Source organism: Carassius auratus, unplaced genomic scaffold, assembly GCF_003368295.1.
Source record: "Carassius auratus strain Wakin unplaced genomic scaffold, ASM336829v1 scaf_tig00035628, whole genome shotgun sequence".
In the NCBI taxonomy this organism is placed as follows: Eukaryota; Metazoa; Chordata; class Actinopteri; order Cypriniformes; family Cyprinidae; genus Carassius; species Carassius auratus.
The window spans coordinates 151,552-176,583 of record NW_020526248.1 but is presented as its reverse complement, the minus strand read 5'-3'; the positions used below and the strand labels follow the sequence as shown (position 1 = coordinate 176,583).

Sequence of the window (25,032 nt, the reverse complement as noted above, 5' to 3'; positions counted from 1 at the left end):
GGGACTTATTAAGAAAAAAGTCTCAAAGGTTCAAAGGTGCCAAACAAAAAGGCTACTATTGGACTTTTCAAGTCTGACAAACAGCTGCCAAAAAACAGCCCCATATGAAAGAGGTGCAATTTTCAGATTAATGGATGACAAGACCAGGGTCCTCCAGTGTGATCCAAAATCTGTACTTTTATGCTTTCTCTCTTCGTCCATGCATTTTAAGGCATCCACCCCCCGCCCCCCACTTCCTAAACACAAAAGCAGTGTTTTCTGCCATTTAGGGCTATCAGAGACAGCAGCTCAGAGGTTCTTGGCAAGCAAAAGCCGCAACTGCTGCCTGTGGTGAAGGCCCAGACCACATACTTTCATGTGCCTTGAACCCCTTTTGACCCATGTGGTAATGTGGGGTGGTTAACCCAAACCTCAAGCACCTGGACTCTCAAAAGACTCTAGGAAATGAGTACCGCCGAATTCACAGCCTTCACAGGTAAGGATAGATGAGTTCCTGAGGAAGAGGCCACACGATACAGATCAGAATGCCATGACCCGGCACATTCTTTCCAACCGCGCTGGGTTTTATAACATCCAGACTGCATCACAAATAGTCTGGTTTCTTTCAGTCCTTCGTCCAGGAAGACGAAAATGGCAAAGCCGCGTTCATAACATGTGCGATCAGCTTCTAAAATCACTTAAAATGAAAATCCTGATCCCTATCAGATTGAAATAATTCCTTTTAAACCAGAGCATCATCCAAGAACTCGTCCTTCACCTTGGCAACGTTGTTTGTGCATCTTCATTGCAAATGAGAGTCTCTCGTGAGCCAAGAACAAGTATAAATCAAACCAGATGGCACTGCTAAATAGTGAGTCAGCCATTCAGAAATGGAAGGTTTCCATAGACAAAGAGAGACTCGAGGGCTAATCCCCCTTTTAGTCTCACTACAGACTTCGTGTTCACCATAGAATGAGCCTGTACAGAAGCCAAGTCACTGGAGAACAATCAGCATTAAGAAAACTTAACAGTTTATTGGTTGTGACAGTTGTATTTTAATTATCAAAGAGTCCAAGCCAAGGCAAGATTTGTTTTTACTTTAACAATGCTATTAAAATGATTTTTACAGGATGACGCTCAAAGTATCTCATTACCTGCCAGACACCACTGAACTAGGTGTCCTGAAACATCACACCTGTCTCACGATCTTGTTAATTATTGTGCATTTGCAAGTACCTTTGATTGGATTGTTCATTCTTCTGTAGGGAGAGAGAGAGAGAATTTGTCTATAAAATTAAAAGTCAATAGGATTTAAAACATGACTTTCATTGGAGAAAAAAATTAAAATGTTTTTTTCCCATTTATGTTTTTGTTCCACAAAAGAAAGGAGATTTTGGAAAGACATGAAAGTGAGTGAACGAGAATTTAAACTTTTGTGTGAAGCTTCCCTCGCTCACTTGGGTAATCATCTGGTAAATTATACATGGCAAAAGACAGGCTATTTGAATACAGAGATGCACAGAGACACACAGTTTCTGCAGAGGCTGTTTGCATATTTCTGTATGGTGATTATTCCCATTGGGAGATAAATGATTACTTAGTCACAGCTTTTAGAGGCTGGTATTTTGCAACATTTCATTTTTTTTTTTAAACATTTTTTATATATATATTTTTTTTTAAATCAGCCAGGACTTCACTGCTCCATCCACAGTGTCAAAGCCTACAGAGTTGTGGAGACCTGTGGTCAGACAACCGCATGAGCCTTTATCACCAAGAGCCGTCCACCCACATGGGAGTGAGGAAAACCAAAATAACTAGTGTGATGTGCACCCAAATGTAACATTGGACCATGTTGATTTTCATTGGACAAAAATACATTGTAAAATATTTCTAAAATATGTTCATTTTGTTAAAAAGAAAAATAGAATCGTTTTTTGGAATGACATAAGTGAGTAAATATAGAAACATTTTGTTCTCACTGATGGAAAAGATTACTGATTATGTGGCAAGAACTAAAATGTGGAATCCGACTGAAGTGGCTTCAGTTTGTTCTCACGCCACTGGACCATTCTGCCAAATCACTGCAGAGTGAATGGATACACTGCAGTCAAACGCCAACTGACTCTCTTACGAACACCTATACTGAATGGGAAAGCCATGTCAGACGTTGCTACTAAAATCCAAGTAATGAATTAAAACAAATAATAACTTTAGCAAGATGCTAATACCTACAGCACTTCTACATGAACAAATCTGAATTAAAGCATACAAACAGAGAAAGCTACATTTCTACATTTGAATGACTACATAAGTTTCATAGCAAAGCCACCTATACAAGCCAGAGCTTTGCCCTGGTAGTCACACTACCCTAATGGGATGAGTCTTTCAAAAAAAAGTTCTTTCAAATGCAAGGCTGTGCTCTTGAAACATCCCATTGATGTTCCTGTGTAGTTTTTCTTTTTGGTACTTAGCATGTTTGTGTGTGTGTATCTAGAGACTTGACTTGTGCTGAGGGAACAGAAGCTTTTCTATCTGCCAGAACAGCTGAGCAAACATCAGAATCAAATCAAATTAAATCAGGAGTGTCAACAGTTGTCAACAGTGTGATGCCAACCAGCATGAAAATGGCACTGTCCAAATCGGAGTGCATGATGACTATAGTGCACATTTCTCCATCCTGATAGAGTTCTCTTGTGGTTTTTGAAGAAATTGACTAAAACAATCAAATTCTAGTGGTTATCTAGTATTTTTTATTTAAGCCAAAATGCAATAACTTTACAAGAAACACACAAACTACAAAGAACTCATACTTTTTTTTTCTGTTTCATTCTTAGAGGCTTTTATTAAATATTTTAACAATGTACTATATTTAGCAGAAACATTTAACCAGTATATTGGATGGCATAAAGGCTTTGACATTGTGGTTTCAGAGGAAATAGCAGTGACTTTCACTGAAAACAAGTTTAATGCTAATCTCCAACCCTCCAACAGGAACCAAAGAGAGTAGGGGATTTGGGGTCCTGTTACCTGACAGAGCCCATTTCATTCATTTAAATGCATGGAAACATCATTAAAATAATTAGCCTCCCACAGACTTCAAAGCCTTGTGGGGATCAGGAATTTGGACCAATGATTTGGGGCTACCCAGCACGAAACAACAAATAAACACTGACAAAACTGTCCAGTGACAGCTGTTAAGGACAAAAACCCAGATTTAGATGGCACAAAAAGAGAATGTTAGGACAGTGGTAGACCAAAAAAAAAAAAAGATTAAGTAATTTGTTCTTTTGTGAACTTGTGCAGACAGTTTGAGCACTTAGACTTTGAAAGATTGATGTCATGGCCACCTTAGTTTCCCAGGCTGCCAAGCTGCTTTGCCATGCCAGCTCACATTATCAGGTTCTCCAATGATGCCAGTCTCGCACACATCCACACCCAGCTGCAACCGATGGCAGCTGGCAGAGCCGTCACTCAAGAACCCCATCCACTGGGCCTTAGTCGCACATTAAGCCCACCCAAAACCCCTCTCTAATCTCCAAACTAAGCACACATCACTACCTCTCATTTCTGAATTCCAAGGCAGGGGGGCTAGAGCATGTTTTATGATTTTTCCATAATCCAATATACTGGCAGCAGAGAGGCCCCTGAAGTCATGCTGTCAGAGCTATGGGTGACCTGTACCACAGCACACGTGACTCTCGGTGGGTGCCGCACAGCATCTCAACGACTGTGGGAGAGAAAGAGCGAGCAGCTCACGGGCTTAAGCATACAGGGAACAGAAATCAGAGCTAAGCAAATTCCATTCAGCTCCTCCTCGGCTTGGCTTTGGGAGAGATTAGCTTTCTCTTATGAAGGCCCAACTCATTAGCCACCTGCAAAGTCTGCGCAGCATAACCCAGTCAAAGCTTCAGACCTCCTCGACATTCTCCGGCTACTTACCCTGCTGTTTAAAGGCAAGTACAATCGACTGAGATAGCCAGGTATGGCTGAAATCAGATCTGACCAAATTTGGCAGTGTTCTAGCAGGCCTAACGGAGATTCTTCCTGGCGTTTTCGCTCAAGTTGAAGCAGCCGAAGCAAGCCATCCTCGCCTCTCTCTGTCAGCTGGGAGGTATCTCCAGAGAGGTTTTCAGGTCATTCCTTTAAGTGTGTGGTTAATGAAGGAAGCAAAGAAACAAATCTCCAAAGACAGCATAATGGAGGAGGGGCAATATCAAACATTTTGGCCTTTGATCAACACTTTATGACAAATAACAGAGAAACAGACGTAGCAAAAACATTTAACAGGTCTTTGTTGGGTGGGGGAGAAAAATTAATGACAGCTGCAACCAGCCATAGCAGAATAAATATGTTCCTTTGCCTTGAGAAATGCTTTTCTTTCAGAGACTTTTTCATTCTGTTTATATTCACCACAAAACATACATCACCATGTGGGGGAAAAATTGACTTTTTATAACTCCAGATCCAGATTCCAATATAAAACCAGTTAAAGAGAACCTCCCAAAGAATGTGTTTCATCTTAATTTCATTTTTTAATGAAATCTTCCTCACACCACAGTGGCAAATACACCAAACACATTAAAATGCAACATAAAGAAAATATTCAAATTGCTTCAGTGAGTTTCCAGTGATGTAACCATCCTGAATTTATAAATCAACATCTTTCCATGAAATCAGCAGCCAGCTCCCACATGAAGAACACAATGAACCAGGCAAATCTGTTTGAGCTGAAGTATCCTTGCTGTTTAAGTGATTCTAATATTGTATATGCCGCCCACTGACTAAAAGACACGTGGCACCATTACAAGCCTGAAGGCTTAAGTGGTGCCACCGGGCCAGATCTATGCCAAGGGGGTTGACATGGGCAGGTGAAAAGACCTGGCCTCAGATGTATACAGATGAAATTACTCATGTGATAATGGCTGATGAATATTCCAATTGGAACACTTGTCAAAATGTGCACTTGTAGCACTTTTAGACATGTGTCTTTGATAAGAAAGATGGTAAATCCAGGGTTTTGTGCACTTGTATAAGTAGTCTAAAAGTGTGTGATGTTAATCTAATAAAATTCTGTCATAGGGCACAGGTGAAAAGGAGGAGAAAAAAGTTGGGTCAAAACAGAAATAGACCGTAACTCCCTTACGGGGAATTAGCCAAACTGAATTATATTCAAACCCCAAATATAAATAATTAGTCTACCGACAAGCACACACGACAGGCCTCACCTCTGGAACATATGGCCTGTCTGAAAGAGGAGATACTGCATAACTCCATTTAATGCCAGTATTAGCTTTCAACTCGCACTTAATTCATCAGTAAAACCAAAGTAAGAGCTTAAGTTGCTGTACATGGAATGACAAAGCCACAGAAGTGCACAACACACATTAAATGGGCGGGAAAGCACAAACTCCTTGATGGCGAAACCACCAGCACTATTGCGCCGATGCTCATTTTAGACTCAACCTCTTCTACTAAAGACTGCAGCAACTTGAATGCTGGATGTGTACAAGGGGCGCTTAGGAACAGAATTCCAGACTGTTTTTGGGAAGGGTTAGTGGGAGGATGGAGGGCTCTGTCAGCAGGCCACTGACAGAGCATTTCTGTCCAAGTGTGAAATGGTACACTTCCAGAATGTGGGGCATGTACAGACAGAATCTAAAAGACACCGACTATGAGAAAACCCCTCCCTGACCTTCCCAGTCGCTCTCTGCTATAGATACTCAAAGAAGATAAAAAAAAAAAACTATTTGTCTTACATCTCTTCAGCCCCACAGACACACAAAGAAATGCAACCTGTAATTTGTACTCCGATGCTGTCCTCGCCACCGCTTGGGGCATGAATGTGTGTGGCTTTTTTTGAAGCGTGCGATCACATCATTTGTAACATAATTAACTTTGAGTGCACTGGCATTTTTCTGACACCTGTACTTACAGGTCACGCCCCATCCAGACTGTATGATCTTAAAAAAAAAAAAAAAAAAAAAACACAGGATTCATTTTCAAAAGCAGTGCAAGCAAAATTTCACATGCATTTACAAATTCACAGCCAGCAGGCCAAACCTAAAATGCTGAGTGCCAGAGGAAAAACAATGAGTCATGTAAATGAGCTTGAGCGGAGTTATGGAATGCCCTCTGGGAATCTCAGCTGTCCAGTCTCTCTCTTATGGAAGCCCATTTCAACCCAAGAGGGAAAAATCTATTATGTATATACATTTATAAACAATAATGTGAGAAAGTTCAAAATAAGAAAGTTAAACTGTGATATAATCGAAAAGACAGAAAGTTGCATAAATTCATTATCAAAAGAAATGTCAGAATATTGACAGCTGGGATTATGGAAATAATTCATTTGAAAAAATAAATAGTCGCTATTACAACAAAGTAGCAATTTGTGAGAAAGAAATGTTCTGAGATGCTCGCAATTTTGAAAAGTTAGAATTAGAAATAAACCATGGGAATTGTGGGTGGAAATGTCTCATGCAAGACAAAATTATGTTGGGAGATAAATTTGCAACAAAAAAATAAAATAAATCTCATTTATGAAGTCGCAATTAGGAGATTAAATCAATATTTTCCAAAAAACATTTTGGTATAATTAATTAAAAGAGCAGAAAACAATGCAATTTCCCAACCCTTGATCTACATCTAATTTCTTTACTGCCACATTGATCACATCATGGCAGCCAAACAGGAAAACCACAGAACCACTTAATTTGAATGGTACAGCTTTCCAGTGGCCTGCATATTGGGCTCTGGCGAGACAAACCCAAAGCAATGAAAGGTTTATAGGCATTCCACTCAAGAGCAAGCCACAGCAGAGGTCCGACTCATATCCCCATGGTAAAGCCAAGAAAGAGCAAATCAAAGTTGTTCAGCAACAGAATAAGCTTGAGTCTGGATATGTTGCATGCATAGAGCTGTATGTTCCGAAAGAGGTCGTTATGAACCCACTGAATTTGTTCATGCAAAAGTTAAAAAAAGGATGAGAGGTTACATTTTTGAGAGCATCACACGCTGTCTTTTATTAGTTGAGCTGTCGGCAGAGCTGCATGCCTATTCTTTCCCCCCAGTTGGTTCTCTATTTCTATTCTGAATTAGTGAAGGATAAAAGCATCACCCCCTGGCCACACCACCTTTTTGAGCCTTCTTTACTCAAATGGATCCTGACATATGCCATTTTTCTTTCAAACTTAAATAGGATTGCCTGTTCTCTACAACAAGGTAAAGCAGAACTGACATGGTATGGACAATGCCATCCATAGGCAGGTAATAACAGGCTAATTTGTGTGAGATCGCATTCGACAGCAACATTCAATGTGACCACTGGCATGTGTGAACAAATGTGTAAATATACTATGGGGGGCTTAGGGCGGCATACTGGTGGTTGGACCCTTCGACCCACATTGAGCAACTCCTAGGCAAAAGCTTCCAAACTTTTTCAACTTCCACTTACAAACCTGAAAGGCCCTAACTTCCCTTCAGACCTGGTTAGTCCATCCCAGTCCTCCACAATGACTCCTCCAGAGTTACCCACTCCTGAGTGTTCAGAAGATCCCTGTCTATTCTTTGGACAAGCCAAAAACAACCACATGTGGCTCTACACCTGTTAACCAGCTACAATGTGAATTAAAAATCAATAATGACTGACTACATGACCTTACAAATTATCCTGACCCCAAAGGTTTCAAGTAACAGTCAACGCCTAAGTCTAGAACTTATTAGCATCTCTGACTTATTTAAGAGAGCATCATTGTAAGACCTGGTCTCATGGCATAAATGTACCTGGGTGCATTTTTTTGCGAGACGCGAAATACCTACCAATAAGTACATATCACTGCAGTTTTCAAAATAAATGAACACTAGAGGCAGTAAAACTCCAACACCTTATATTCCTTTTCACACAAATTTACATTTTCGATTAATAAAGTGTAATTTTCACATTATTACTTGAAGAATATCATGTTATGACTTCAAAACAATATCAATATGCTGGGAGATTTGAAAACTGATGGTTTTAAATGTTAGTACTGCCCATATCCAGCTTCATATCTATGGGTTTTCATAGATGGTAGGTTTGTTTGGTAGCTCATGGAGAACGGAGATGTACTTGAGTGCCAGGAGCTCTGGTTCAAATCCCATGTAACCAAGGAACTTCAAATGGTACAGTGCATCAACAAATGCGTTTTTATATCGGTTTTGCGTTTGTTAACATTATCAGGTAGGTTTAGGGTTGGGTTTGGTGTAGGGCATATTTCCAACAATATAGAGCATTAACTTTTAGTGACAGTCCCTGGATATTTTAATTCTAAACCGCCACAATACGTACCTGAAGCAACATAATAAAAACACTTCAATACGGATCTATACCAACTTAAAGGGGGGGTGAAATGCTATTTCATGCATACTGAGTTTTTTTACACTGTTAAAGAGTTGGATTCCCATGCTAAACATGGACAAAGTTTCAAAAATTAAGTTAAGTGCGTTTGAAGGATTATTTTTGATCCAAAAAAAACCTCTTCCGGTTTGTCACAAGTTTCGGAAAGTTTTTTTTGAGTATGGCTCTGTGTGACGTTAGATGGAGCGGAATTTTCTTATATGGGTCCTAAGGCACTTCTGCCGGAAGAGCGCATGCTCCCGTATAGCAGAGCACTGAGAGGCTGAGCACAGACATTCATTCACTGATCAGAGCGAGAGCGTCGCGAAAAGTCACAAAAGAAGTGTGTTTTTGGTTGCCAGGGCAAGACAACCCTGCACAGATTACCAAAAGAGAAACAGCATTAAGGGACCAGTGGATGGAGTTTATTTTTACAGAGCATCAACGGAGTTGTGCAAGTATTTTTTTTGTTCCCTGCATTTCGAAGATGCTTGTTTTACAAACAAGGCCCAGTTTGACGCCGGATTTGCACATCATTTATTACTTAAGGATAATGCAGTCCCAACGGAAAAGGGTCACGATTGTGTGTTGGAACCGCATGCGGTGAGTAAAACTGCTTCAAATATCTCTGTGTTGTTAACTTAGCTCTCGGCGCGTAAGCACATCATGTAAACAACATGTGATGTTGTCATCAAACTGCACTTTCCACATGTACAGCTTAAAAAAAAAAAAAAAAAGAAAAAAAAAAAAGGGCGACATAAAGTGGAACTTAGTCATTTTCCAAAACCGCTAAGCAAATATATACAGTTTCAGTACATACCACATAGAGATGCCTTTGCGGATGCTGCTCTTGTTAAATTTCAGCCTCTGGATCTGTGTCACAGCTTCCAAACGCTCTCAACTCAAAAGCCTACCGGCGCTCGTGATTCTTTAGCTCCGCCCACACGTTACGCCTCAAGGCACTCGTGTTTTTCCGGGAAAAAATTGGTACAGACTATCTTTCGCTAATAAATATAATAAAAATAAAGACTTTTTGGAGTTATGAAGGATGCAGTACTACTCTATAGGTACTCAAGATTAACAGGATATTGAGTGAAAACGAGCATTTCACCCCCCCTTTAATAAAAACATGACAGGGTTCACGTACTGAACCTGTGTTTTAGTGTCACTCAGTGGACATTTCTCTTTGAAACTGCCACAAAACTTGCTATAAGGTACATAAAAATGGTGTTGCACAAAAAGAGCACAGATGTACGTTTTTTTTAAAAAGAACAGGTTCCATTGTAAATGTGAAATATACGGAGACACCATTTGGAATTCCTCAGATTGCCACATTGACAGAATCTCCCAGATACCTTTCTTTTATAATGGAATTACTGGAGAAACTTTAATCTTCAAGTTCTGACTAGAAGAACCACTGGCAAGCTTGCAAGCGCTTTAAAGACCCTAACAGGTCTGTGCTTTGAGACATTCCCCAAATATTAGCAATCCAGGCATCCCAAAATGGATTGGCCTACCGTAACAACGATGCAACAAAGTGAAACTCTTTAAACACTTGGGGGCACTATAGAGAGCTTATTCTGTTAGTGTTTCTCATGGGTCTGTCATTCCTAGAGCAGGAAGGATCATTTAAATATCATGCCTGCGTTCTATGAAGAGAGATCAATGATATTCACAGTGAAATTATAAACAGTAGACCATAAACTGGTTTATAAGCTGCAGATAAGCAAGACAACACCATGCTGAAACACTGTCAACTCTCAACTACCCTTCCCTTTATATTGACCACCTCACTTCCTGTTGGAACACTATTATTAAGCAGAGATGTACACAATGCAGCTCAATTTTCTTTCTCTCTGCCTATCTAAACAAGATTTTTAATGTTGATGTGGTGGTAAAGGCTGTGTAACTAACACAGTGGTGCTCCTCAGGGGAACAGTTGGCACAGGTTGCCACCTCCACATGCTGCCATTTTTCCAGCACTTGACAGAAAGCACTGTACATACAGGCTGTTAAATGTGCAGCACTCTGGCAACTGTGATTATATGCAACTGAATATATGCAACTAGTTAAAAGCGAAGAGGCTTCTTATAAACAGCTCAAGAGCCATGCGGCGCAGTGGCACAAGGGTTCCCGCTGCTTTTGATTTGAGTTGGTAAGTGAACACGAATGGCAGGGGGTTAAATACTTAACACATGTCTAAAGCCTTAGGAAAACTGAGAAGCCATACAGGATATTAAATCACAGGGTATGAAATGTTCATTAAAGCTGCGGTAGGGAACTTTTGACGCTCTAGCGGCAATTAAACAGAACTGCTTGCGTCTTGCGGAAGAACATCGTAGCCGGAACTACTTCTCTCTGTTTATGTCTATGAAGAATCACAAAGGTACTGGGTTACTCCGCCGCGGTACCCCCGAAGCAATCTAAAATAGTCGGAATATAATCACTTATTATAGGTGCACCCTAGTGATTCAGGACAAGCCAAAACACGGTTTGGAAAATGGATTCATGGTGTACTCGCTTATTATATACATTTTTCTACATTTTGAACACAAACAAAGTTAAGGACCGCAGCTCTGATTGGTTCTTTTTTACCGGGAGCGATGGAGTTTCTGCAAATGGCAATAGGAGCACTGGGAGGAGCCAGAGGAGCTTGATTTTTTTCACAGATTATCTGTCTCATATTCTACTGTCAGGACATAATGACAGGTTTAATAAATATGTAAAAAATATTTGTTTACAAAAGTTCCCTACAGCACCTTTAACAATAAGACAAAGACTGAAATCTAAATTCAAAATTACAAAAATCATTCCCATAGTTATTTTCCAAAAATGTGCCTGCCTTCTCTCTTTCCCATCTCCGTCTCACACACACAAACACAGCTTAGAGTTCATGCGCTCTCATGGTCCCACTCTCACGGTACAGCTGATCCCCAGTCAAATGTTCCAAAAGACCGAACAGCTACTGAAACAATATTAGTGTTGGCAGATCCAAATATTGAACTACAAATTATTCACAACAGCTGCAGCGACTGTTTAGACTTTGACTGCAGCAATCTCTAAAAGATGCGGGGATCAGGATGAAGTATCTGTTTACCCAAATATGAAAATTCTGTCATTATGTATTCACCCTTAAGTCACCCCAAACACGTTTGTCATTCATTATATGAAAGAGAGATATTAAATATTTATCCTTTTGTGCTCCAGTGAAGAAAGTAAATGGGAATCCATGTTGTCAAGCTCCAAAACATTGGTCCATTAATCAGACAAAGCTATCGAATGGCTTCTGTTGACTGTATATATAACAGGAGTTGAATGAATCACTTTTACAGTTATGATTTTGGAGCTTTACTATCCCAGCTAAACTTTCATTATGAAAAAGAGTGGCCAGGAAATTCTAAATATTTTCTTACGCAATCCACAGAACAAAGTCATACAAGTTTGAAACGACATGCAGATGAGTAATTGACAACTTTCCTTTTTGACCGTATCATTAACTTAAAAACAGTGGACGGAAATAAGAAGCAGGCCCATATATTTAAAACTAATTGCACCTAGAGCAAGTGATTGATGAAAAGCTGTAACTGACAAGTTTATGGCATGGCTCGGTTTGCAAAGAATGAACAGGTCAAGGCTATTGTCTGCTTTCTAACTTAAACAAGGGTTTGAGAACATAAACCGACTTTAGTTCAGATCTCTTCAAAGATCACAATGCTACATCACCTAATCACATATGGCTCATGTACATTTCAGACATACTGAAAAGCAGTATTTGGCTACTAATGCAACCCATCAAGACTGATTTGGCAAGGTAAATTTTAACCTCAAATTAAATCAAATCTGCTTGTGCGTTAAATTGATTCAACGAAAGGTAATGTCTGCATTAGCTCAATTTCATAAATGATTTTTCAAACACTAATGAAGTTAGAGCAAAAATCTAACAAGGCATAGCTACAGAAATTCACACCCCTTCATAATCCTGCCGATTCACTGGTAATAACTGCCTTCATTGTAAAATCTCAAAACTGTTGCTGATGTATTTGTGGTTTTCTCAAATGAGTTTCGGCGTGTGAGTGAGTGAGTGATGTTGACATGGCTGATTAATGTGTGTAAATAAAAATCATTCACACAACTCTGTCTTTGTTGCATTCCTGGCATCATTCTTCTGCACCCCTTACAACTGTACAGTTCCCTCAGCAAACACCTTGCACTGTATACATGCCCGGCAGCAACATATTAATGCTAGACATCTAGTTCTAGTTCATTGGCAGGTCTCCCTTTTTTTTTGGATTACTGGAGTTGAGTGAAACTTGTGGCTTTGTGATTTCTTTAGAGTCACCTCTTGGTTTGCATGTGTTTCACCCTGGTCCAGGAGATGTTCGTAATGCCACTTTTGTTCAGAATGAAGACAGTGTCAGCATAATGCAGGACACAACAGTCATTTAAATGCATTCAACTTGTGTTTGCCAGAAACATGTGCAGGCTCAGACTGAGTGAATACAGAGGAAAATTTTAATTTAAATGTCGCAGTAGATTTAGCTTTGACAAAGCAATTACAATCAAATTGAAGATAATTTATAATAGGTAAAGTTTGAAGGTAATACTCAATCTAGAGTGGTGTGCTCCCTTTAACTTTTTTATCAAGACAGAAACGGCAGTTAAACCAGATTTTCCATGTCATCTTCATGTAGTCAAAATCCAATTAGATGGTTCATTAAAACTTGCATAACATGGAAAAGATGTATGTCCAGTCATTCGGAAACCACAATCTCTCATTCAAAAATCTCGCTCACTGAATTCCAAACCTGTCAGCATTTCAGCTTCACACAAGAAAACCAAATGATGCAGCCAAAAATAACTTAATACACATAGGCTAAAAACCCCAGAGCCAGAGGAAAAACAAATTAGTTGGAGAGAGTGAGAATCTGAAGTGTTATTACCTGGATGTCAGTCTTGCTCATGGAGTGGATCTCTCTTGCTGTGGGTTGCTCGCTCTTGAGCTCCTCAGAGTATTTGTGGGGACCACACTGCTCCTGGAAGACAACCTTCCTCCTCTAATCCATTCTCTAATGTGATGACACACACTAACCCCGACCATCTGTTGAAACACGTCCTCCAGCACTCAGCACAGTGGTGTGTGAAGACAAACTTCCCAGTCCAATCAGAAAGGGTACTGGGTGGCTCTTCCCAGGCTGGAGGCAGGGACAAGGACATAAGGGAAACACTAGTCAGAGATGTCTAAAAACTCTAGCCACGGTAACCTGAGATTTAGAGAGAGAGAGAGAGAGGGAGGAGAGGAGATGAGGAGGGAGGGGATTGAGAATGCGAATGAGAAAGGGAGGGAGGGAGGGAGGGCAGCACGTCTCTGAACAGTTATGTTGCCACTTGTAGCTCGCAAGAATCCAATAGAAGCAGCCTAAGGATCCTCAAATCTCACTCACACATATAGTTGTAAAGTAGTCACCTCTAAAACCTGGAAATAAAATGCACAAAATGGGTGTGGTTAGTTCAAGTAAGAAAGTCTTGCACAGACCACAATGCACTGCTGTTTGCACTACACTGTTACATCTGCCTAACTCACACCTCCCTGTTGTAAATCTTCAGCTGTCTCAGCAGCATTCCTGTCCTTCACAATCTACTGCCTTAGGTTAAGCGATAAAGAGATTTTCCATAGATAAGAGACCGAGCCAGGATCATTAGCACCATTTAGTTTCATTCATTTTAGCCACTGCCACTTATTTTCTATTAATATTGAGTTCTTTGAAACATTTGCCTTAGAGACAATGGCAGATAAGAGTGGCTTCACAGTAATTTATCTGAAGCTAGACTAAAATTTCAGTGTTAATAGCTTATTTTCTATTAAATTTGAGTTCTTTGGAATATTTGCCTTAGGGACAATGGCAGATTAGAGTGTCTCAGTTTAAAAATGCTCTACTCTAAATGTGATGCATCACATAAAAAATATCCGTAATGAAGCTATTTTTCATTATTATATCAAGACAGTAAGCCCACCCAGTTTTTAAAGGTATATTTGTATTTAATTTTTACATTTATTTTAAAAAACTTAATTCTGAAACAGAAAGTCACTGTATATATGTACTGTATATATGTATATATGACAAAGGAGTCATGCCATTGACCCTTTATACCTACAAGACTATAGAAAAACAGTATGCACTTCGGTGCACACTGACAATCAAAGTCAATTTCATCCTCAAGTTAGTAGCAAGTCAAAAGAAAATGGCTTGTCTTTTATCAAACTATAACTCAATAAACCTGCTAACCCTGATTCTGTGCTATCTTAGAAACTAAGTTCATCAGCTGAGGAAATGAAAACAAAAGGCTGCTAAGTGACCTATTAGTATTCTTTAAAGCTGCTTTCACACCTGGTAAAAGTTTCCGTTAGGCCAGACCAAACTGAAACACTGATCAATCTCCACTCCTGACAAACCCTCAAAAGCCCCAAATCAAACAAATACAGCGAGCTCGTCGTCACGTACCCTTCTCATGTAGCCACAGAGAAGAGTAGTTCATCTAATAGGTCTATCCTTTAATGCTATATCGGTTTTACTTTTCTTATGCTATTTTCTTATGCTAATGTCAATCTGAGAGAGGAACTAGGCTGATGACAGTTTCAGGAGAGGCTGGAAGGGTCAATAAGATCCAGCAGATGGCAAAACATGAGATTTAGCATATTATTGCAGTGGAATCAACAGGGTGACTCAGGTCTCAGAACTGACATACATTTGTAATACAATTTTGTTCCCATCTACTGATCAAGCGTGTAATCAAACCTAGCCTTGTTTTTAAAGGGTTTCCTATGCAATCGGACACAAACTTCCAGCAAAAGCATTTATCACATCTTAAAGCCATATATTTTCCAGCTGGCGCATTCAGCAAAACTACTGGGTAAAAACAGATACTTCCACCATTTTAGAAAGATTCTCTTTTTCACTGCTGTTTAAAAGCTCAGGATATTAGATTAAGAGCAACAAAAGCTATTTTCATCAGGGGCACAAGAAACCCCTGGTCCTGGTTTATGTGAGGTTTGGAAAAAAGGTGAATGGAATGAAAGCTTCAGGGAAGAGCTTAAATTAGATTGACTGAATTCAAAGTGTGACCCACCCCTTTACAACTACACACATAATACATGCTGTACCTCAAACCCCAAAGCCAGCCCTGCAACCGCCAACTCCAATATTTCTAAAGCCTTTGAGGGTGAGAAGTGGCAAACAACCATGTTCTTCAGTGGACTCATTGATCACTGACAAGACATGTTTCTTATTGTACATGGTTTTATTAAAAATGTATTCATTTCTGTCTTACAAACCCCCTGCAGTTTCATTACAAACACCTAGAGGCTTTGTAAGGGAACTTCAGGGGTTTTGGAGAAAAAATAATCTTAACACCAAAATGCATAAAAAAAGAAAATTAATAATAAAATACTGTTTTATGGCATAAAACCTTTCCCCTTGGGTATGGAATCCATTGACTAACACATAATAATTAGGAATCTTTGGGATTTAATGTCTGAAGCCTCTAGAATAGAACACTGCGAACTGTTCTTGTGTTAGATAAGCCCAAAGACCCTGCAGGAGGTCACTTAGGCTGTCCAAAGCAAAACCTAAAAAGTCCCCCTCACAACACACAAAAGAGGGACACTGAATTAACCCCTGCAAGGGCCCTCTTCTATCTGCAAGCCTAAATTAGGCTCACAGGTGCAGTGAGAACCATGTGTGTGTGTATATCAGCTAGAGGGGGCCTACTTGGTTCATTTGTCTCATTCATCATGCTTGGTTGAGATTTGGTGTCTTTGGGCCAAGGGGGGCAGAGAGAGGGTGTGAACAAGCTCAAACATAAATTACATTTGTGGTGTTGTCTTCCATGGTTTCGAAGTGCCAAAAGCACGAGTGCAATGCAGCCATGCTCTGGATCAAAGATTTTATAGAGTCAGCTGCCTATTGCTTTGACCTCAAGCATGCTCTGATCTCAGCAAATAACCCCATTACTATCCTGAAATATCCACATCTTCATCTCCATCTGTATGAAATGGCTAAGCTTAGGTGTCAAAGACAGAACACATCCCAAAGGGAAACGAGTTTTCACTTAGGATATACCAAAACTCAACAGCTATTGAAAAACAACACTGAATGCTATTCATCAGACTAGGACATCACACTGATCAAAAGGTAAACCAGTAAACTAATTGCAAACTAATTGCACCACTTTGATTCCCCAGACAGCAGTCACCACTGTCAGGCTCGTCAGCACGTTTCTTTGAGATTCAACATCAAAGCACATTGCTAGTTAATGCAATTATCACTACACAGACAAGTGTCATGTGTCACTGGCTTTAATCAACCAATAAGTATGGGGTGGAACCTCAATTACTGAAACTGAAATCAAGAGTAATTTCACACTATTATTAGTGAGTTTACACACTGTCAAAATGACATTATACCACTATTTGCATATTTGTCTCAATCATTTTGTGCAGAGAGCGGATGGGGATTCATGCCTCACTGGACTGAATAATTACCAATAACAGTGACCTGACAATTAAGAAAACTTCTTTATGACCCCATCACATTTTAAAAGCAGTTCAACTGCTTGGATAATTCTCAACTTACTTTTATTTTTTGACAATACAATCTTGTGTCTCAGATCAGGGGAAGCTAACTTCAAGCTAATTGGCTGCACATGTCCCAGACTGACGGATCCGCGGATGGTTCCCTTTGCCAGAAAAATTAAGAGTGTTGTCTAGTATTCTCTTGGATGAAAGTATCTAGAAATGCCTCCAGATCCCAAACAATAACCATTTTCAGCTTTAAGCTGAAACAATGGTCAGAAGAGAGTGTAACTTTAGCTGCTAAGCTACACGGCTGTCACGTGCAAACAAGTGCACGGCCTACTTATTGAATAACCCCACAAGGAAATAATCTACATAAACATATGTTTTAATTAGGTTTTGATATAGGTTTTTAATATATGTGACGTATATAAAATTGGCCGTTTTCCTACATATGTATGTGCGCCACACTGGTCAAACCGCATTATTGCAGACTCTCACATTAGGTAGATACGAGATCAAACCAGTACTCAAAAACATTTGCTGACTATTTGTTTCATCGTCGACGCTGTCGATAAAACATGTTGTTTCAGCTCTAGTATACTTAAAGCTGCGGTAGGGAACTTTTGACGCTCTAGCGGTTAATAAACAGAACTGCTTGCGTCTTGCGGAAGAACATTGTAGCCGGAACTACTTCTCTCTGTTTATGTCTATGAAGAATCACAAAGGTACTGGGTTACTCAGCCGCGGTACCCCCGAAGCAATCTAAAATAGTCTGAATATAAACACTTATTATAGGTGCACCCTAGTGATTCAGGACACTACAAGCTAAAAACACGGTTTGGAAAACGGATTCATGGTGTACTCGCTTATATACATTTTTCTAAATTTTGAACACAAAGTTACGGACCGGAGCTCTGATTGGTTGTTTCTTACCGGGAGCGGATGGCTTTCTGCAAATGGCAATAGGAGCACTGGGAGGAGCCAGAGGAGCTTGATTTTTTCACAGATTATCTGTCTCATATTCTACTGTCAGGACATAATGACAGGTTTAACAAATATGTAAAAAATATATATATTTACAAAAGTTCCCTACTGCAGCTTTAAGTCAATACGTTACAGAGAGTTATGCGCCATCACATCTCCCAACCGGTTCCAAAATCATCTATTACCGGAGCAATAAACTGATTACACAATACTAGAATGTAAAACAAAAGCACCCCAAAACAGAAACTCAAAGAGAAATTAAAGTCTTTGACTTAACAAGACTTTAGATTTTCTTACCTGACTGGTACTTCTTGCTCTGACTGACGCCATTATGTGGCATATACGGTATATGCATATATGCAGCATATGCAGTATATTATCATATGTTCATATATATTTTGTATATATACACAGCATACATGTCCATATAAATTGCATATAGGTTTCATATATGTGCATATATATATATATATTACCATATATGTGCATATATGCTGTATATATGCAGCATATGTGTGCATATAAACTGCTTGTAGGATTCATGTTCAGTATGAGCATATATCCTCATATAGGTTCTTTCCATGTGGGACACTTCAAACGGTGTATTGTTTTCATATGCCCTCATTGCACGTTGAGCTAGAAACTGAATATAAAAGTTATTTCCTCTGGAGTCTTTATCAGAACCATCATCTGATTCTGCAATAAGGGCCCCTCAGTCATGTTGGGCCAGAAAGCTTATGCACGGTTAAGTAGCATTTCTGAAACATATTAGGGCAGCCAAAACATGTAAAGCAGTTTATGACATGACTTTACTCAAATCATATTGGAAAATCAGCAAACTAAACAACCCACTAAGGTTATTTTCAATAAAAAAATTGGCTTTAAATGTCTAGATGCTATTAAAATCAAACCCATACCATATTTTTGGGGTAAAGTCAATTGGCTATTATCTGTTCAATATTCTCCAGACCGCTTTGCTGTCGAGCTTTAGATCAAGTTGGTTTGGTTTCCAAGCCTAATTCGTCTTGATGAACGATGATAGTGATGTTTTGGGTGACAGGGACAGGCTGTTGCCCAGACTTTCCTGGGGTTTGTAAGCCCGTAGCATGCTTAGTGGCATTCAGGAATCCTAAGATCCCTTGGTCCCCTCAGGCTCTGTCACTGCTCAGCATCTCAGCGCTTGAGAAACAGTAAAGCACAGTGTGGCATGAAAGCATGTGTAAATTATTAGTTCATGGGAGCCCCACATGTAAGAATAAAGCGATACTAATCTTGCATACATAGCAGATGGGATGCAGCTGCTAGAGAGACAGAGAAAGATTCTGCAGCATTCTTTCAATGCAGAAAAGGCACCTCAAGCAAGGGTCATTAGTGTGAACCACTATCTCCACTGAAACAGACTTTGAATCGCTGCATTGTCAGAGTGAAAGGGCGGAAGACAGAAAGGAATTCCTCCATGACAAGAAAACCTCCAACACTCTAGGAATGAGACAACATAAAAACTAGGTCAAATACATTTCAAACATTTTTATTTTTCACTATTAAAAACAATGAACAGTCACAAAGTCAGTACGATTGAATTTGAAGGTCCAACATTTATATACTAAGGAATCTATTAATTCTTTCTTGCAAGACAAACCACATTACATGTCAATTATACCCTAAATCTAAAAGGGGAACAGAGTCATTATGATTAAGCTCACTTTAATATTAAACGACAGTCTCGATCTGATCACTGGCGCCATTCATGGGGTTCAGCTAAAACTCAGACTGCAAGAGCACAAACTGAGAACTTATGACAGATGAACATTTTAAATCATACCCCAGAGAGGCGACGAGAGAGAAGTGGGAACACTTTTCTAAATTTCTACAGCTTTACTCTTTTATTTTTATGTGAAGTCATACATTAGCAGGTTATCAGGCCTGACAAAAGACTAATGGATTCAGGACAGGTGCCTTACATTTCCATAATTTTTTTAAAATAATATTATTCTCCTGCCAACCTCCCTCCCCCAGAAATGACCTATGGCATCCAAAGAAAAACAGGAGTTACAGACCCTCATGCCCATTCTCAATTCATATAAATAATATAAATATATGATGCTATACTACATACTCATATTATAAATCTAAAATAATAATAAAAAAATATGTTACATGTATACATACATACATGCATACATACATGCATACATACATACATGCATACATAAATACATATACACACACATATATATATACACCGGTATATATATATATATATATATATATACACCGGTATATATATATATATATATATATATACACCGGTATATATATATATATATATATATATATATATACACCGGTATATATATATATATATATATATATACACCGGTATATATATATATATATATATATACACCGGTATATATATATATATATATACACCGGTATATATATATATATACACCGGTATATATATATATATACACCGGTATATATATATATATATATATATATATATATATATATATATATATATACACCGGTATATATATATATATATATACACACCGGTATATATATATATACACCGGTATATATATATATATACACCGGTATATATATATATATACACCGGTATATATATATATATATATATATATATATATATATAAACAAATAATCTAACATTAAATCTAAAAGAAAGAAAGAATAAATAATACATAAAAACATAGGATTTAAAATAAATAAATAAAAATGTATAAATGCATGCATACATGTGAAAATAAAAATGTCTCTTTAACCTGACAGCATTTCCCTTCAGGGATAAAAGTAAAAATATCAGCTGCATTAACTCTCCCAGCCTATCATCCCATGCCATCTGATCCTTACACAGGCAGAGGAAAAGGTCAGAGCGGAGGTCACCAATGGTGAAAGGCTTATAAAAGGCTTTGAGTCTGGATTGTTCTAATCTAAGACATTTATGTGGATGGTTTAGCTATATCATGCTATAACTGCAGTTACACTTTCCATTTAATTCAAATGAACAATGGTTTAAAAAAAATAAATATAAGCATTTGTACATGTTGTGGTGGACATCTTGCACACAATTAATTTTTTTTTTTACATTTTTACTTGCCCTACACAGAAACTTAATTACGCTAAACCTATCTGTAAGTTTCCAAAACTGTATCAAGGCTGATACTTTTGGATATTTCTGTCTACTTCCTTTACGTAGGTTTCTCATCCCAGGCAAATAATGCTCTGTGTCCGGAAGCATGGTTTAATCCTCTAAGGCCCAGAGGTGAAAAGCAGGAACAAGACAGAAGGCAAATCCTCATGTGAGGAGGCCCTGTCCGCACTTCGACATCCTGAAATGGCTGGTTGAGTATAATCCCTAAAAGCATGCCGCGAGCAGGTCATTGACAGAGAGAATTAATGTTTGGTGTGTGTTGGGTGGATAGTTATCTTGATAATGCTCACCCCCTCTCAATTTTAGTGGTTGCTTAGGGCAGTGACAAGGAGAAGATTTGAAAAAGCCCGCTAAATGCATCAATGAGGTTGAACAGCTGAAGAACAAAAGGACAGATCAGGGCAGTTCAGGACTGAAGATGAGATAAAAGGTGAAACCTCTAATTAAAAACTAAAACTAACCATGTTTAAATGGATATCATTTTTCCAAATAAAGTCCATATTTAATAAAATAATGAAATGGTTACTTTAAATAGGTTTAAAAAAAAAAAAAAAAAAAAAAAAAAAACTATTTATATAAAGTAAATAAAATGTAAATATATTTTTAATTCATAATAATAAAATATAGAATACAGAACTAAAATATGTCATTTAAAAGTATATTATTATTTTTTAACTGAAATAAACAAGTAAATAAAAATTTAGTTAAATACATATAAAAATAGAATTAAAATAGACAATCAAACTTAAAGTTTACTTAAAGTTTAAGTAAATAAAAGAGTTAAATAAAATAAGTTAAAAGTTAGTCAACAAACAAAATAAATATTAGAAATTTATAGAACTCAAATAAAATTGAAATGTTAAATAAATAGTTAATGAACTGTTAAATGAGTACAGAAAAAGTGAGTCAATAAATGTTTAAAATGAATTAAAATATTAAAGGTTAAATTAATAGTGCACATTAGGTAAATAAAAGGTTAGTCAAATAAATGTAGTCTGTCAAATTAACACACAAAAAAAAAGTCAGTCAATAAATGAAATAAATATACAAATATATAGAATTAGAATAAATGTCATTTGAAATGTAATAGCTCATAATAAAGCATAAATAATAAACAATTATTAAACAATTCAAATAAATTTTAAAAAATATATATTTTTTAAGAAATAAGTTAAGAAATAACACCATGTAGTTAAATAGCAATCAATCAATCAAACAATCAAATCAATAAATACAGAAATTCTTATTGGAAAAACTGTCAGCATCGAATGTCACACAGAAATAACTTTGTTTGGACTAGTGAAGAGATGCATGAATGTTCAGCTACACTGCATATTCTGAATAAGGCCTTTACATGACTCAAAATTTAAATTAATACAGAGTAATACTGGCCAGTTGTTTTATGCAGATTTATAGACAGTAGAATATTGGCCTATCAGAATGTGTGCTAAAGGTATAATGATTCACCTTGCTGCAAGTCTTGACATGTGATAAATTATTCAAATATGGTGGACCTCACGAGGAAAGAAAGCACAAATAATATATAATATACAAGCACATTTCTCTGGTGCAGAAACCATCCATGGGTGGTGGAAAAGACACCATCAACTGTGGCTTTTTAATAGGAATTTCAGCCTTTGAGTAGAAGAAGTGACAAGAGTCTGGCAATATGTTATTGGCATGAGAGTAGGGAACTCTTTCAATTACCACACAGCATTACCACTAAACAACTGCTGCTCAAGTACTGGGCTTTATCACTTCACTGCATATTTATAATGTTTATGAGTCCTCTTTTCTTACGAACATTAGGGGGCATTCGTATGAAGATGGAAAGTGGAAAGTGCCGGCAAAGTGCCCTCCTACTTTCTGCCCCCCTCCCTTCTCACTGTGCTCACACCTGGCTGTTTATGAAGGGGGCAGTTGAAAGGGGACATTATGGCCCTGTGCTACAATAGAGAACGTCTGTGCCTAGGCCTCTCAGAGAATGCATGCAGTTGCCGTTCTGAAAATGACCACATTCAAGGGTCCTCGTCACAGTGTGTGTGCGATAATATATAAATGATGATGGTCAAAAACGTCAAAAAAGTCAAAAACTTGTGGAAAAATGAATGTTTATCTAAGAAAAGTGAAATAATGGGAACTGCTCATGTCATTCTTGTTCTTCTAAATAAATACATTTTCAACTGAAAATGGAGAGGGATGGAGAGGAATTATGAACCATTGCAATCATGCATATTAATTTAAAATGAAATTAAATAAAAAATTTAAATTAATTAAACAAATAACTATGGTAACAATGATATTTATGTTTTAAAGAAAAAAAAGTTATGTTTTGAACTGTTATTTCTTTAAAACATGTTATATTTAACTTGTTTAACTGAAGAAAAAAAACAACAACAAAAAAACTTTTGTAAAAGTAAACTTGAAATAGTAAATTAATGTGGAAATAACTTTGTTTTTATTTAACTTTCATATTTTAAAGAAATAATGTAAATAGTTTACTTCTAATAAAATAATTAAAAATAAGTAAATAAATAACTGAATAAATAGATAAGCTGAACATAAAACTTATATCTTTGGAAAAGTAAATACCTTTGTAATTTAACTTGCATGTTTTAAAGAAATAAGTTCTTTAAATAGATTATTTAGATTAAACTAAAATACTTTTATGCATTTAATATAATTTTGTATAAATATTTTTATTTAAATGTATTTTGTTAAGACAAGATAGACAAACAACAAACAAACAAACTTTTGCAGGTTTAAATTAGTCAATCAATCCAAATTGTAGGATTAAAATAAATAAAGTATTAAAATCAATAGAAAAATGAATAAATATTAAATAATAACATAAAATCAATGTTGGTATCTTTGATATCAACGTTTTTTTATACATATAAGAAATGATAAAATACTTTTCAAGGTTTTCATGTAAATGTAAAGCCAAAAAGACCACCACCGAACATCAAAATGGTCAATGGTCAAAAACCAAATGGTTCACTTCTATTCATCACTGATAATTAAATGTGAACTGCACTGCCATGGCCGGCAGCGGTCATCTTTTTGGACACTGTAGTGGATCAAACAGCTTGCCGTGCAACAGGTGCAAATTCCAGTAATACCTCTGTGTTTTCCAGTGGCACTTGGAGGGGAACCGGCCTTGATTTAGGACAGATATAACTCTGTCCATTCTGTTTCAAAAACAAAATAGATCTGTCTGTTTTACCCATAATAATTCATAGTCTAATGTTAAGACTGTGAGGGAAGGGCAATTTTCAGCCTTTGTGTGCATTCATCCACAATCAGGAAGCCCTCTACATCTTAAAAGGTACTGGTGGGGATCTGCTGTCATCTCGGTGCTAATTGGGTGCCCATTTAAACAAAGGCAATAAACAATGACCAAAGAGGAACCTCTCAACAGCCATTAAAAAGCCAGTTTGTGAGAGGAACAAGAAATCCTATTCTAACCCTATTCTAACTGACAGCCACTTTCTCCCAGAAGCATCTAAGAAATGTCATCCATTTAAGGAATGAGAGCTTGACCTGGATAAGGTTAATCTCTGCAGGATGGCTACTGTTCGTAGAACTTCCTCTGAAACTATAGCCATGAATTCACAAAGAGATGAACACTGCATTAAACATTATTAATTAAAATCAGACAGAATGTGATGTGACCCAAACCAAAATTAAATTGTATACATGTATAACCGAATCCATTTGTGTTGAACCTTACATTGTCATAAGCATCTGGCATTCTTGTCTGGAGTTTATTCACTCAAATAATTCATTTGCGCCAGTGTTGTTGCTTGTTATCACTGATATGCTATTAAAGTATGTGTGTAATAACTTCTATATAATAATAATAATAATAATATTATCTTATACTATATATATTACACACACACACACACACACACACACATTTGGCAGCAGACGCTTTTA

At 37.5% G+C, this 25,032-nt stretch overlaps 1 protein-coding gene across 6 annotated transcripts in view; it reads right to left on the bottom strand.

Annotated features, from left to right (window-relative positions):
• LOC113082035 (extracellular sulfatase Sulf-1-like) overlaps window positions 1–25,032 on the bottom strand; it is an 84,577-nt gene that overhangs the window by 27,877 nt on the left and 31,668 nt on the right. For 3 of the 6 annotated variants that reach the window (XM_026253953.1, XM_026253957.1, XM_026253958.1), the window contains exon 1: window positions 13,294–13,573. The exons of 1 other annotated variant lie outside the window; for it this stretch is intronic. The gene's annotated coding sequence lies outside the window, so the exon portion shown is untranslated. Of the gene's footprint in view, window positions 1–13,293; window positions 13,574–25,032 lie in introns of those variants that run through there. 2 more of the 6 variants (XM_026253954.1, XM_026253956.1) reach the window with 2 other exon arrangements.